The sequence below is a fragment of the Pseudorasbora parva genome, chromosome 2 (assembly GCF_024679245.1).
Source record: "Pseudorasbora parva isolate DD20220531a chromosome 2, ASM2467924v1, whole genome shotgun sequence".
Taxonomy (NCBI): Eukaryota; Metazoa; Chordata; class Actinopteri; order Cypriniformes; family Gobionidae; genus Pseudorasbora; species Pseudorasbora parva.
Window position 1 is genome coordinate 63,955,033 of NC_090173.1, and position 15,608 is coordinate 63,970,640.

At 36.3% G+C, this 15,608-nt stretch overlaps 1 long non-coding RNA gene across 1 annotated transcript; it reads right to left on the bottom strand.

Annotated features, from left to right (window-relative positions):
• Window positions 1-1,494: 1,494 nt before the first annotated feature.
• Window positions 1,495-3,792, bottom strand: LOC137055743 (uncharacterized). Its single transcript, XR_010900058.1, has 5 exons — window positions 3,700-3,792; window positions 3,279-3,423; window positions 2,956-3,008; window positions 2,790-2,843; window positions 1,495-2,016 (listed from the first exon to the last, which is right to left on the bottom strand). It is a non-coding gene; the product is annotated as an uncharacterized lncRNA (long non-coding RNA).
• Window positions 3,793-15,608: the final 11,816 nt, after the last annotated feature.

The window sequence follows — 15,608 nt, forward strand, 5'->3', positions numbered from 1 at the left end:
GCCGTGTCCGGTCGGCAAACTCCGAGCACATCTTCCCTTCTCAAAAAATGTTTTTGCCGTAATTGGTTCTTTTCTCAAAAAAACAAACAAAAAAAAAAACTCAATTCAAAGTCTTCCAGAGTCGCGGCCGAAGCCGCTCTTTGAACCTCCGCAACTCACGTCGTCTCTATACAGTATACATGATGCGATTGACCTGACCAGAGTTTGGTTCTGTGAATTAATTTGGGGTTGTAGGTATCATCAAATGCATTGCTCAAAATGAAGATGTTACTGCACATACTCATTTAACATTTTTTTCTTGAATTACCATATAAATAATGATCCTCTCTTTTACAGTGTCTATTGTCGTCCGATTTTTGTAAGTGATCAATCTAACAGTTATCCTGCATCTCTGAATTGCCATGTTCAAATTAGCAATACCTCACTCACATTCTGACATGTTTCTTCTTTTTCTCCCCTCTGTTTTTCTCTTAACAGCTAAATCCACCCAAAGGCTCTTTTTAGAGCCACAGCAAGGAGCAGTGTAAGCTTTGGCTTTGTAAGTATTCTGACTGACTATCAGACACCTTTTCAATAATTGGGTTTAGATCAATTTAAACTATATATTTGAAGTAATAATTTTCTTATAATAAAGGCATGCACTTTATTATCTGTATCATCATTTCACATGCAACTTGATGGTAAAGTCAACAATTGTGAGTAACATTTCTATTTTTTCTTTAATTTATTAGAAAGCACGTCATCATTCACTGCCTCCTCAACATTTATTTTGTTTCCTGCCATCTTTTGTTTTAAGGTACGTATTTTAAACCTTACATTTATTATTTATGTAGTCACTTCACATTCATGTGTTTTTATTATTTGGACTCACATTAAGTTGTAGTAACTCAATGTAATAATTGCACATATTTATGTGATAAAATGTTCATAATGTAATTTTTTCTCTCCAAAATCTAATAAAATATTGAGCGCATAATGTAATAACAGAAATGTGTTACATTATAAACTCACCCAAAACATGGAGACAGGTCTAACTGCAGAACCGCAGAACCCATACACGTCACTCACAACAGTCTGAGGGACAACAGCGCCACGCCACAGTCTCATGCCGGAAGTGGGCGGAGCTGATTTATCTTCGCATACATTGCTCTATTTGGAGCGTTTCAAGCCTAAAGTTTAAACGATGTTAATAATGTCAAGTATTTAATTAATAAGTTCTAATTGAAGATAGATAGAGAGATGATAGATAGGCTAGATAGATATACTCACTCATAGTTAAATCATAAAAATATGTTTTAAAATAAACAATACTGGATATTAATACAAAATCAAATAATTTACGTTAAAAAATGTATTTATAAAAAAACATTGTAACGTTTTTAAAGTAAAAAGTTGCTATTATTTTTTATTTATTTATATTATGTCTTAAATATTATATTAGATAAACTGAACACAAATCTTAACACACAAAAAATGAAAACAAAGATTGAGCATTTGAACATTTATTTTTATGACACAATATATTTGTTTTTTACTCAAGCATCTCAGAATAAACCTTTTTTTCATAGTACATAATATACATTACACAATTCTACACTGTTATGCATGATTCAGATTAATCAAACAAACCCCAAAACACACAGAAATTGTTTAATTTTATAAAATGTTCCTTAAAAATCCCCTTAAGTAGCAAAAGGCATCATATACTAGCTTGGGTTTGCTTTAAAAAAATACACAATCAGACCAAGGGGAATAAATTGAACTAAGTTGAAAGTTATTGCACAGCAGGTACATGACAAATTAAATCTAAAATAAATGTAACCTCTATAAACATTGACAACTGTCTCTTTGGCCAGCTGTCGGTCAACCATTCAGCCTGTGAAAGTTGAAGGGCTTGTTCCAGTCTTCCACTTTCACATTTCAGAAATCAGGGCTCTTCCACTAAACTGTTGAAAACTTTTGGTTGTTCCACAGTCTTTCCACTGCAGTGCAGAGGTCTTCTGTGATCCGCCGCTCCTTCAGGAGACAAGGGTACAAAAAATAGGATGAAATGCTGGAAGTGCTTTAACAATACTGTGTGTTGAAGTCAGGATGTAGCATGTATAATAAAGTTGTGAAATTCAGTTTCTCATGTCTATATTTCTGACATAAATGATACCCTGTCACAATCAAATTAATTAACCATTTTCAGTTCAAAAGGTATACAGAAATTAAAGGCAAGCACTTCATAGGGCTTCTCACACTGAGCTTATCGTCATTCTAAACACACTTTTAACCTCGGGTAAAGTAACATTTCACACTTTTATATTTACGTGCTTTGGACAGTCACTGAACCACTGTGCCCTCTATATAAATAATAAAGTCACCATTGAAGAGGAAAAACATCAAATGCAAACAGAAAACGCAATTGCAGCGAAGAAGAGACCATTTAAATTATTGTATAGTCTGAAATGTCCATTCAGGATAAACTTGTAATACAAGGACATGCAAAGCTTGAGCATTTATGAAAACATATTGTGTGCAGTGCAGTGTCTGTCAGTGACCCTGATAATGCACATATGTTATCCCATGGTTTATTAAAGTACAGTGTGGAACGGCAGTGTATGAATACCCAGGATTAATTGTTCATCTCAGGTAAATGATGATCAGTGTGAAACATGAAGCCAGATAACCCAGGATTCTGTATACCCGGAGTTTACTATTTCAAGTGTGAAAAGCCCTCATGTTTTTTATCCTAATGAAGGGAAGCTTGTATTTAAATTTTTTTACCTTTCCCTTCTTTTTCTTACCATTAACATGAAGATCCTACTGTCAATAGAGCCATCCAACTGTTGTGGAACAGTCTAAAACAATCGAACATTATAGAATAGAAGAACATTCCTGGAAAATGTGACATATAACAACACACTATCTGTATAAGTAGCTTATGTCTTTATTAGAGCCTTTAAAACTAACCTTGTTTTTGATCAGCTTCCATTATCCTGGGTGACATTCTGATTGTCAATTTACTGCAACAAAATCAAACAGATATATATAATGCTTGGTTGTGTACTTAATTTAATTTTAATGGGACACATTCAAACACATGAAATAGTGTTTGCATTTTGTTAGCTTAATATATATATATATATATATATATATATATATATATATATATATATATATATATATATATATATATACACTTGAAACTTTATAACCAACTAATTCAAAAGGGACAACAAATAAATACTATTTCTTGCCACTGTGTATAAACAAATAACTCCAAACCTTCATACCTCCATGGACAGCTGCTTTTTGAAGTGAATTTGAAGGTGTACTGTGCCATCTGGTCAGTTTAAAACACTGGGCAGTAGAAACTGTTGCAGAATGTCTTGCATTGATGTACATGAAGTAAAGCTGATCCTCTCCAAATCGTAATGCCTCTATAAATTAGTGGGAAAAACACATAAAACACTGGTCAGTATCAGATAAAAGCAAATAAAAAATACGGCGCCAAAAACAAAATAAAATCACAAACAATTATGTTACTTAAACCAAGACCATATCAACAGACGCGATAGACATCGTAAAAGCAGAGCACATTAGAAAAAAATAGAGCCACGTTCTGTATAAAGTGTTAATACAACAACGATGGACCAAATACACAACACAAATAAACTTGATAGATTAAAACCACAACACAAAACATCTGTTTACCGTGTTCTCTTCTTCAGCCGTGCCGATTGTTTAGTTTTCGTGAACTCCGCCCACTTCCGGCATGAGACTGTGGCATGGCGCTGTTGTCCTCAGACCGTTGTGAGTGACGCATATGGGTTCTGCGGTTCTGCAGTTGGTTATTATTGAAAACATGTCACATTGTCATAATTTTAATAGATTTTATACTGTGTATATATATATATATATTTAAAAAAATAATAATCTAAAGTGACAGTGTTAACAATGTGTACAGGTGTTGTAACAAAAAACAACAACTCACAGTATCAACAATGAAGTGTGTGTGTGTGTGTGTGTGTGTGCGTGCGCGCACATTATTGATCATGTTATCTGCTTCAACTAATCCCAGTACACAGTGCAAGTTAAGCAAACATTTCTTCATTTTAATACAAGTTTTGGAAAACTTGACCTTCCACAGATAAGTTGAGGCAAATGGAAGAAGTAATTTTAGTGTAGCGTCAGACAGCTGAAGATATTAACCAAAATGTTTAGATTTTTTGTGAATGCATAGTCATAGTCATGTCGGAAAGGTCATGCTAGACGTAAACAGAAGTACAAATACAAACTTCATTTAGGAAAAAAAAGTTAAACAACAATGTTAGACAAATTTGAAGTTGGAGATTTTTTTGGCGTTTGTATTAGTCTTTGCTCGTTCACTTAGGGCGGTACTTCTAGTGTTACGAGATTGCACAATCCATGGTGTGTCGCAGAGCAGCGCAATATGAACAATTTAGGTTAAAAAGTATATAAATGTTGTTTTTGTTTTAAATGGCCAATGGTTTGGCTAGCTAAGACCCTGTTCCTCATCTGGGAACGTGCAGAGCCTCTGAAGCATTTGAAGCTGCATTGATTTGAATCTTCAACATTTCGGTTGCCATTGAAGTTTATTATTTGAAGAAACATCCTGAAAGGTTTTCCTCAAAAACTTAGTTTCTTTTCGACTGAAGAAAGAAAAACGCGAACATCCTGGATGAGATGGGGTAAGTAATAGATCAGGAAATGTTTGTTTTAAAGTGAACTAATCCTTTAATAAACCATATATATTACATATAATTAGAAAAGGTGACCTTGTTTCAAATGAGGAAATCTCCTGAGATAATCCTAAAGCTATATGACTTTCGGGATCCAATTGTACATGATAATCACTAGTGAAAGTAAAGCATTCTCAATACTATAGAATGGAATAAGAAATACGAAAATGCTGGTGTGTTTAGCATCAATAGTCTAATACTTAGTGTATAGTCAGGATAGTCACTTAAATAGGCAGGCCTATAGCATTAATTTAGTTATTCAGACATCAGACGACATAAATATATTTATCAGTGTTCTTCCATGGCGGAATTCAAATCTGCCATGAGTTTAAAAAAGAAACGTCAATAATTAAATATTGAAATATTTTTGTATGCTTTTTTTTTACTGTAAACATTTGAGGTTGTGAATACACTACTACACAATACGAAAGAAAAGAAATACAGAAACAGAAACAATGGTTTAAAAAACAAAAACATATTTCAGATACTTCCTGTGTTACATTGAGAATTGTGTTGATGTGTTCTGCAAAAGGTGTTTTATGAAATTAAGTAGAAGGCCAAGAATTAGCGTATGGTTTTGCAGATTTTGTCTGTGATTCTGGTGTTTGAGTGTCAGGTTTCATAAATTGGGTGACGAGAAAAGATTGTTTGTAAGCAGTTTAAAAACAACTGTAACATCAGGAAAATACAGAATATAAATATATAAATAGATAGACATAAAATATAGCCAGACTACGCCACCCTGAAACTCTCCTCAGGGAATGTTAGACAAGCTTAAGCACAGATTCGTTGTGGACCACCCCAAAAAAAGGAACAGAGACGTGTTTCTCAGAAATAACAACAAGACTAAATTTATTAACAGTTTCACAAAAGGCACATAGTATGAGCCATGGGTTAAGTTCTTGTTTAAAAACACGGTAAGCTGCACCTTTAAAAGAGAAAATACCAACCATGAAAACAAACAAACAAACTCAAAACTAGCAGACACTTAAGGGGGACTGACCGGCCACCAGCGCGCCCACTCCAAGACCTCTATAAGGAAAAATCACCCATAAATGTGCCTGTGAAAGGAATATTCAAAAACACAACCACACACACACACACAGTGAACAAGCAGTGCAACCGGAGTATCCACCCAAAGGGCCCACGCCAACGATCCAACCAGCACCTCTCAGTGATCCGCTAAAACAAACAAAAAGAAGAAAATAAAATTAGTGGGTTTCCACAAAATAAAACAATGCTCAGAAACTGACCATTGCTGATTTAGGCAGCCCCTCTTGTTGACTAATACTAGCAAGAACACAAGGCACTGTCACTACTCGATCCGTACCGGCGGTGCTTCTAAGTTAGAGGATGCAGTGAAAGCAACAATGATCATTACCTTATTTGAGCAGTAAGTTAACCTGAAAACTCAACCGGAGAATCAAGCTGATCGCCTCCCCAAACTACTACTACTTTTTTTGGTGTTTACTGGCGGTTGGCAACCTAACTTATTGGTGCATTACCGCCACCGACTGGAATGGAGTATGGATAATGATATTTGTATACGTCATTTAAATAAACAAACCCAAAAAACAATCAAAACCAAAAAACAAACAATTAGCAACTTGCTATCTGTTTTCCCTAACAAACCTGGCAATGTGAAGTCATGATGTTTTGCTATCTTAAGTGACTATTAAGTCCTGTGTGACCTATTCTCATCCGAGTTATAATACTTGCCTATACCCAAACTAACGCTCTCCCAATCTTATAAAGCACGCGGAAATGTCCTAACGTGCACACTTCCGCCTAAGGAGAAACGCTCTTAAAGGGGCCACGTCACTCTTACCACCATGTCCTTATAAAGGGGCTTCACTACATATATATATATATATATATATATATATATATATATATATATATATATATATATATATATATATATATATATAAAATTATACCCCAACGGCTCTTTTAAGAGCTACAGAACAGTCTGTCTTTGGCCCTGTAAGTATACATTCTGAAACACTGTCAGACACCTTCTCAGTATTTAAAAACTACTACTACTTACATTTACATTAAGACACATTTACATTACATTGGCCAACCATCGTCAGATTGAGGCAGACAAAAAATCCAAATAAATTTTACTAACAGGAGCAGTGGTGAGAGAGTAATATGGCAATGCGAAGGATCCAATATCAGCTTGGAAATGTTAAATGGAAAACTTAGTGCTCAAAATGTGGAAATAAAGTAATAAAATAAAATATCTTCTGCTAAAACAAAACTGATGAGTCATTTAGGACTTGCGATTGATAGAGATTTCATGATTTAATTTCCCCAAATAAACAGATTTCTATGCTCGGATTGTTTCTGACAGGCAGACAATATCCCAGTATTTGCAGCTTGAATTTCTCTGGCAGCCTCTATTCAAGTTCCTGCAGCCAATCAAGGTAAATGACAAAGATTAAGAGAAGTGGCCTTTATGAATTTTTTGTTAGAAACATTTAGAAAAATTAGAAAAAACAGCAGCACATTCAGACAGTACACTGATGATATTTACAGACAAACCTAACAATGAATGAGGAAAAAAGGCGACGTTCAAGGCAATATCTAAGATCCTGGAGAGCAACTAAACGTGTTCTTCAAAAGATATCTTTAAAAAAGAACACTGAAATGGAAGGTCAATGGGATACCATGGAGGACACGATGAACCTTCCATCTCCAATGTCATCTGAAGCATCTTCAATGCCCTCTGAAGCATCCTGCCCTTTGGAAGAAACTGATTGGGAGGATGACTTCATGGACCTTGGGGAAAATAAAGAAGATGCATCTGACCAGGAAGAGAGCACGACCAGCTTTTCCCTGGCAACAGACCTGGCCTCCTGGGCTTCTCAGTTCCAAGTGAAGAACAATGCTGTTGACCATCTGTTGAAGATTCTTCAGAAACATGGCCACACTCAACTTCCATCATCTGCTCGAACTCTGCTCAAAACACCAAGGCAAATACACACAATGCAGAAATGTGGCATGGAGTATTTGCATTACCCACTGCGTCAACAGTTGCTTAACAACCTGGAGAAGTACCCTGCTGAAGAGATTCTGGACCATGACACAATCAATCTGTCAATCGGTATAGATGGCCTGCCATTGTTCAAGAGCTCAATTAAAGTTATGTGGCCTGTGCTCTGTGCTCTCCACCTCAAGCCTGTCATCGTTTTTCCAGCAACATTAACATGCGGAAACAAGAAACCCACCAACCTGACCTTCCTAGATGATGTTATAGCAGACCTAAAAGATCTGATGTCTACTGGCCTTCAGTATAGGGAGAGAAATTTCACTATTAATGTTCTGTGCATTGTGTGTGATGCTCCGGCAAAAGCCTTTGTACGAGGCACAAAGCTGTGCTCCGGGTACTATGGATGTGATAAATGTGACCAGAAAGGTGAATGGTTTAGTAAGGTAACATATCCAGCCATAGAAAACATCACCTTGCGCACAGATGCTTCATTTAGGAGCCAAATTCAGCCTGGGCATCACAATGGCGACACTCCACTCATCCAGCTGCCAATTGACATGATAAAGAGCTTTCCAATTGATTATATGCATCAGGCATGCTTGGGGGTGATGAAGAGGCTTCTTCTCAGTTGGACCTGTGGAGAAAGAAGATTCAGGCTCTCCACCACCCAAAAACAACAAATTAGCTCCAGGCTTCTTCAACTACGTAGTGACATACCTTCTATCTTTTCTCGCTCCCCTCGAGGCCTGGATGAGCTTGAGAGATGGAAGGCAACGGAATTTCGTCAATTCATGCTGTACACTAGAGGTCTTCACGGGTCCAAAAATTCGCACCCGAACCCGAAGAGACCCGCAATGTTCAACACAGATCCGACCCGGACCCGTCTATTATTTCAAAAACTGGACCCGGAACCGTGCAGATCCGAAAAATGCCAAAAATATATTACCCGGAAACGACATGGACCCGTCTATTATTTGATAGCTGGAACCGAACCCGCCGGGAAGACACAGACGCGACTGGACCCGATTGTCTCATATTACACAATAAAGTGCTGTTAACAAGTTAATGAACAAGCTGCGAAAAATAACTTTGTCTCAGTCAGCCTACCTAACGATATATAGCTGTTGTCTCCCTTCCTTGTACCTTGATTGTGATGTATTACAATATTCCTCTGTAATTGTTCCAAGCATGCTTAATTCACTCATTTCAGCTGTGCCAAAAGTCAATTTTATTTCACAGTGACGGATTTATGAGTTAATTCGCATAATAACTTTGACTGTTTGCCCTTTTGAACTAATAACTATTGCTCGTTTAGTGCCATGGCCGCTTGCGTAACCATTATTTATTTGCCATAATCTCTCTGAGTCTGACTAGCAGAACTTTAAGATTAAACAAGACGGTTCATTCATATTATTTTTAAAGTCATTACAGTCACAGCGGAAGCTCGGGTTGCCATAGAAACATGAAACGCGCTTGAGACTGCACTCGCGCGTCAGCTGGAGCTCCTGAAATATGAGCCTTTTTTTACGCAATTTGAGCATCACAGAAAACATTTATGTGACAGGTCTTGTTGCTGATTTGAAATATATTCTTGAGTACATTATTACCGCGCGCATGCATTAAATCTGCCCGCTTTCTAAACGACTGAGAGAGCGAGAGAGAGAGAGAGAGAGAGAGAGAGAGCGCTTGTGTTTTTGTTGTTGTTGTGTATTTCTAAACCTCATTTCCCGGCTCACACTTTTCTTATCCCTAATTTAGCAATTTGTAAGCTACACAAAACACACAAGCCGCGCTGACTCTCACGGCCAGGTGTTCTCCGAGTCCGATAGACATATTACATAGGCTACAACATTAACCCGACCCGGACCCGGCTGACCATTTAAAAAATAGACCCGAACCCGTACGGGTCCCGGGTCGGATCCCGGGTCCACGGGTCTCGGGTCCCCCGTGAAGACCTCTAGTGTACACAGGAAAGCTTGTGCTGAAAGGAATTCTTGAGGCTGACATGTACCAACATTTCTTGACATTTAGTGTGGCAATGTGCTTTTTAGTTTCCCCGACACTGGTAAAAAAGCACTCCGAATATGCACGATGCTTGCTGAGCTACTTTGTCAGCCGAGGACGAGAACTCTATGGGAATGAGTTTATTGTGTACAACGTCCACTCTATGCTCCACATTACTGACGATGCTGTACTATTCGATGGTCTGGACAACTGCAGTGCATTTAAATTTGAAACGTATCTGTATTCGATCAAGAAGATGGTACGAAGTGGAAAGCATCCTCTTAACCAGATTGCCAACAGGATCGAGGAAAGACGTGCAACAACAATGGAAAACAACAAAGTCAGACAAACAAAGAAGAGTAAGGACAGATCATTCGTTCTAGATGATGACAATGGCTGCGAGTTGACTAATGATGAGGACAAAGATGGACATGTTCTTTGCAGGATATATAATAATCCTGCACCATTGTTCATGGAACCCTGCCACTCCTTTCTTCTGGGGGTGTACAACTATAGTAAAAAACAAACAACAATGAAGTGGATCCCCAAGCATCTAATTGACAAAAGGGCAATCAAGATCGAAAATGGAGACACAGTGACCTTCATGGTCATCTTACACCAGCAGTAAATCTTGTAAAAAAAAAAGTAGGAGAACTTTAACAAATACACATATCCGTTGAAACATGGTTTTCGTAAATTACTAACCTTCTTCATCTCTTCCTTAGCATGTACATTATCGTCGAATTTACAGAGGAGTCAACTGTTGGAATTGTAGCCAAGGGCTGGACGTATCAAGAAAATGGGGTGCAAGAACTTTTCTAAACCTTCCACATCAAACGATCAAAAAATATTAAAGGTGCCCTAGAATGAAAAATTGAATTAACTTTGCCATAGATAAATAACAGGAGTTCAGTACATGGACATCACATACATTGAGTCTCAAACACCATTGCCTCCTCCTTCATATGTAAATCTTGTTTGTGGAAAGCACCACGGAAAAACAAGCGATGCTCAACATAACGGCAACTATGACACAATCGTTGGGATCATTAATATGTACGCCATTTGCATGCCAGCCAATGTTCATTGTCAGGCGGAACTGAGCAGCCGAATCATCGGGAGTTGAGCAGGTAAACAAGCATCACGCGAGGATAGCAAAAACGGCAGATAATGGAAATAATAGTAAAGTAACAATTGGAAACTCCAAGTAGCACACATAACAGTTTGTCAAATGACAAAGATTAAAAATATTTCCTGCCAGTGTTGTTATAAAATACAACAGTAGATACGCATGTCGATCCTTTCTGACGGATTGAAATCTAAATTAGCCTATATTTCATCCTCAACACATAACAACAAAGCTAACTCCGTTTAATACTACTGTTTAGTTGCTATAGCTCACTCGATCCTTGTAGCTAATGTCACCTTCTCCACCATCTAAATTGAAACAATAGTCATTTGACAAGGCTTTTTAGTCAATTTGTTAAATAAATATACATTTTTGAGAACTGAAGTATGATTGTTTTGCAGCGGGTGAGTAGCAAACATGGCACTGACTATTTAGAATGGCTTCTACATTACTTTGTTTGGCTAAATAAATCGACATTTAAATCAGTACTCAACTGTAAAACTGTACCGTTACTGTACAAACAACATATTTACGCGCTACCCAGTTCAGTCAAGAAGCTATCATTGTAAAATCATTGCCATGACGGATTGTAAGTTATAGATGTGTTAGCTGTGCAGCGAAACAGCCAATCAGAGCAGAACTCTGCATTAATATTCACAACCCTTCCAAATAAGGCAAAAACAGAGCATTACATCCTAGGGACAATTTCTAGGGTTTAAATTGACCTGTAAAATGTTATCTGGACAATTTTTTACCTTAAATAAGCCACATACCCTCTATTTAGTTATCAGAAAACAATTTAAAATATTGTTTCAAAACAATCTAGGGCACCTTTAAAATTAAGAAATATATATAAATATTTTAACTCTCACTTCACTGCACACATGCTAGCAACAATACAGCTACTGGCCACCTTCAAACCCAACTAGAAGAGCAAAAAAGAAAGAAATTCCAGATGAAGAAAACTGGATTTCCAGAAAAATCCGCATATTTGCAAATACTGGTAATGTTTAAATTTGTTAATGTTTTAATTTTTTTGAGGATGGATTTAATTATGCGATTGTACATTATTCTTATGTACATTATTCTTATGTCTTGATTGTTTTACCATTGGATTGTTTTATATTTTTCAGACAATTTTGAGAAGGCCCTCAAGTGGTGCAAAGCAGCAGAATTGCATTCTGCTGTAGAGAGTGAGGTTGAACTTGACACCAACACAAAAAGGCCACAAAAAAAACCTTTTAGATATGATGACAGCAGTGATGGTATGCATTACATGAAGCCTTCTGAGTATTGTGTAGTCCGTTAAGAAATTCTGAAAGAGAAATAGAAAAATTCAGATCACTATCGACTTTCAAAGAATACATTGCTAACCGCTCATTAATAATGTGTGATCTATTTAGATGAGACACCACTGAGGGTACCGCCAAACAAAAGAAAATATCAAGGTACCTAAAATTCCACTCAACATACGCCAATTCAAATTGAGTTTACAGTAAAGTAACATTTTGCATGCTATTTAGATGGAGAATTTCCTAAAAAAAAGCAACAATTGTTGAGAAAAGGCCAGACAAAAGGTATTATTGTATTTTAATTTAATTTTAATTAAAACGTTTGTTAAAATGTATAAAATAATTGCCTCACTGAAAAATAATTCTTATTTTACATTTATTTGATACAGAACCAGAGGCGAAACGTCCAATCCCACCCCAACATAAACCAAGTAAATTAGTAGAAACATATCAAACAATCTAGTATCAGTAAAAAAAATTTTTTGCAATTACATGCAATTCTTTTTTGTGTGTGTTTGTGTCCTCAAATAGACAAAGTCAAGGATTCTTTACAAATTCCCACCTGTGACCATTCAGATCCCAATACATCACATGCTTTACCTGAAGGTAAAATTTTAATACATGCTTTAACAAAACACTGTGGAGTGAATGCACAAAAAAATAATTGTGCCCACTGATAGTGACATTTTTAACTGTCTGTTTTGGGTTATAGCCAAATAGACATAAGCAATTATGCAAATCAGGCAATTGCCATCATTATTGGATAAATTACTGCTGCCATGATCTATACAGAAACTTATTTTAATACTTTTTTGGAAAAATAGTATTTTAAATTATTCAAGAATCATTGGTCAGGCATATACAATGTGTTGCACAGAAAAGAATGACAGTAGCCGCGTTTCCATTACCCTTTAAAATGCGCAAATTGAAATTGCGAATTGAAAATACATATATTTTCTCCTAATAAGGACTACAAGCTTTATATACTGTAATTAAGACATATATTTAAGAAATGTATTAAAGCAGAAAGAGCTAGCCTATAGTTTCAGCCTTACTCAAAGGCTGAGGAAACAGGCCAGCTACGCACGTCAATCCATTCCAGACGATCTTAGTTTGCTTCTTATCTAATAAACAGGCAATTAATTGATGAAACATTGATCAAAATAAAAATACAATTGATACAAAACTAAATATATTTTCTTTAACCCACGGCCGATAAAAGCGCCGACGTTCTCATTTTTTCCTTCTTCCTTTAAGAGAGATGAAACAATTTAAAATACTCTTGTCATTTTTAGCTATACAGTTGAGTTCAAGACATAATCATAAACTATAAACTGTCTATTTTTAAATCTGTAATGGAAACGCAGCTGGTGTTTCAGATGGCTACTACTTAAAACATTCTCCTGGTGACTTCAAAGACGGGGTTTTGTAGTAAAAAATAAAATGCAAAAGTGCCACAAATGTTTATGAATAGGGATGCACCGATACCATTTACAGTCCACTAAATCTTTCAATCGGAATTACAAAAATGGTGGGCATGTAAACGTGGCTAGTGTTGCGCACAAATGATTACTGTCCGTCGCTGACAGGGAGGAGAAGTTCCTGGTACAAATTGTTCCGGGTAATTTTGATGGAAACGGGGCTTAAGTGTAGCTGTAAATCTGGCAAAAAGTTACACAAAATACATTAATGAAAAACAAATAAATATATTAATAGAAATAGGGCCTATATAATTAGAAATTACATTTATTTTAAATGTATAGCACATCTTTTTAATGAGGCAGTAACATATTATAGATAGGGCAGAACAAGAACGACAATTTTTTTGTATCAAAATACACAACGGCTCAAAGCGCGTATGTGCATCCCATGCGCAGGATGATCCACTTGAAGCTACACGGAGTCACAGCGCAGCGATTATAATATAGTGCACGAATCATAGATGATGCTTTATAATTTTTTTGTGCCTTTTGTGGGGCACTGGGACTTAACAATAACACAGAATATATTATACGCACAATATCGGATTTGAATCCTGTCTGACCGATACCCGAACTGGCAAATAATGGTGGATCGGAGCCGATATCGATATCGATACTGCGTAACGGAACGGGGCATCCCTAAATTTGTCCCAATATTATGTTTTCCGAGGCTGAAGTTGACAGTCAACTGTGTTTTTATCATGCTTGCAGATGTTTATGAATCTCCCATTTATCATTCTGTGTCTGTGGCAGAGCATATAACTGACGGTAAAACTACATTACATACATTAATTTCTGCATTAAATACTGTAAAACTTCAAATAATAGCCCGGGCTTCTATTTACCCAAATCGCCGAACTGCACTGGCTTGTATTTGAAACAGGCGTCTATAAGAGACAGACCTTTAATTTAGTGTTGAGATGTTCAAGCATGACAGTATGCCTAGGAGGTTACCACATATTACGTTTTATTTATAATTAATTCAAATGTGTTTAACAAATAATTTAATGTAAGAAAAGTCTTATTATTGGCACTACCGAACGTACAGCGGTTCTCGGATCAGCAGTACAGAATCGAAAACCGTTTCTTTCGGACACGTTCGATACTGAGAACCGATGAGCTGAGCATGTGTGTTATTTGTTCAGAGGAACGAAATGCAGGTTTCAAGTGTTTAAAACCGAACTGTTTCTCTTTAAAAGAGACAGGCGTCTATTTGGGACTCGGCTATTATTTGAAATTTTACGGTATCTGTAAACCATATTTTGGATTGACTTAAGAAAAAAAAAACTGATGATAGAAGTGAGATGAGGCATATGCAACAAAACATTGTTACATAGATCAAATCTTCACATTTTCCATACTAGACTAGGGATGGGTATCATTAAGGTTTTAATGGTACTACTACTCTTACCAATACTGTTTATCGATCAGGTACTTTAATGGTATTCTTAACGGTTCTTTTGGACTTTCATAATTTAGCACTAGGGCTCATTTAATACCGGATTTTGGTACCCATCCCTACTATAGACCTTTTACCATACAGGCTAATTCTGATGTAGTTTTAAAGTGTTCAGTTGAGTGCTTGCTGTGTAACATGACAACTGTTTTAGAGGAGAGACAAACATCTGCAAGGGGCTCTTGGAATGACCCAATGAAGAGTGAGCTTAAAGGTACAAGAAAAAAATGCATCAAATGTAAAGATGTAGCACATCTCTGTATTGATACTGACTTCTTATTTATTTATTATTCTATATATACTCTATATTATATTCTTATTTATTTATTATTATTTATTGACTTCTTATTTAGATAATGTTTTGGGATATAAGTTAAGTACAATGAAAAGTTTGTTTTAAAAGCTTTTTTTTTTAAATGCTTAGTTAATAGATTAAACTAATATTAGGCTATTTTTAGCTTTACCCTAGAGTTGGTTGACCATCCACCTATGCTAAGGTG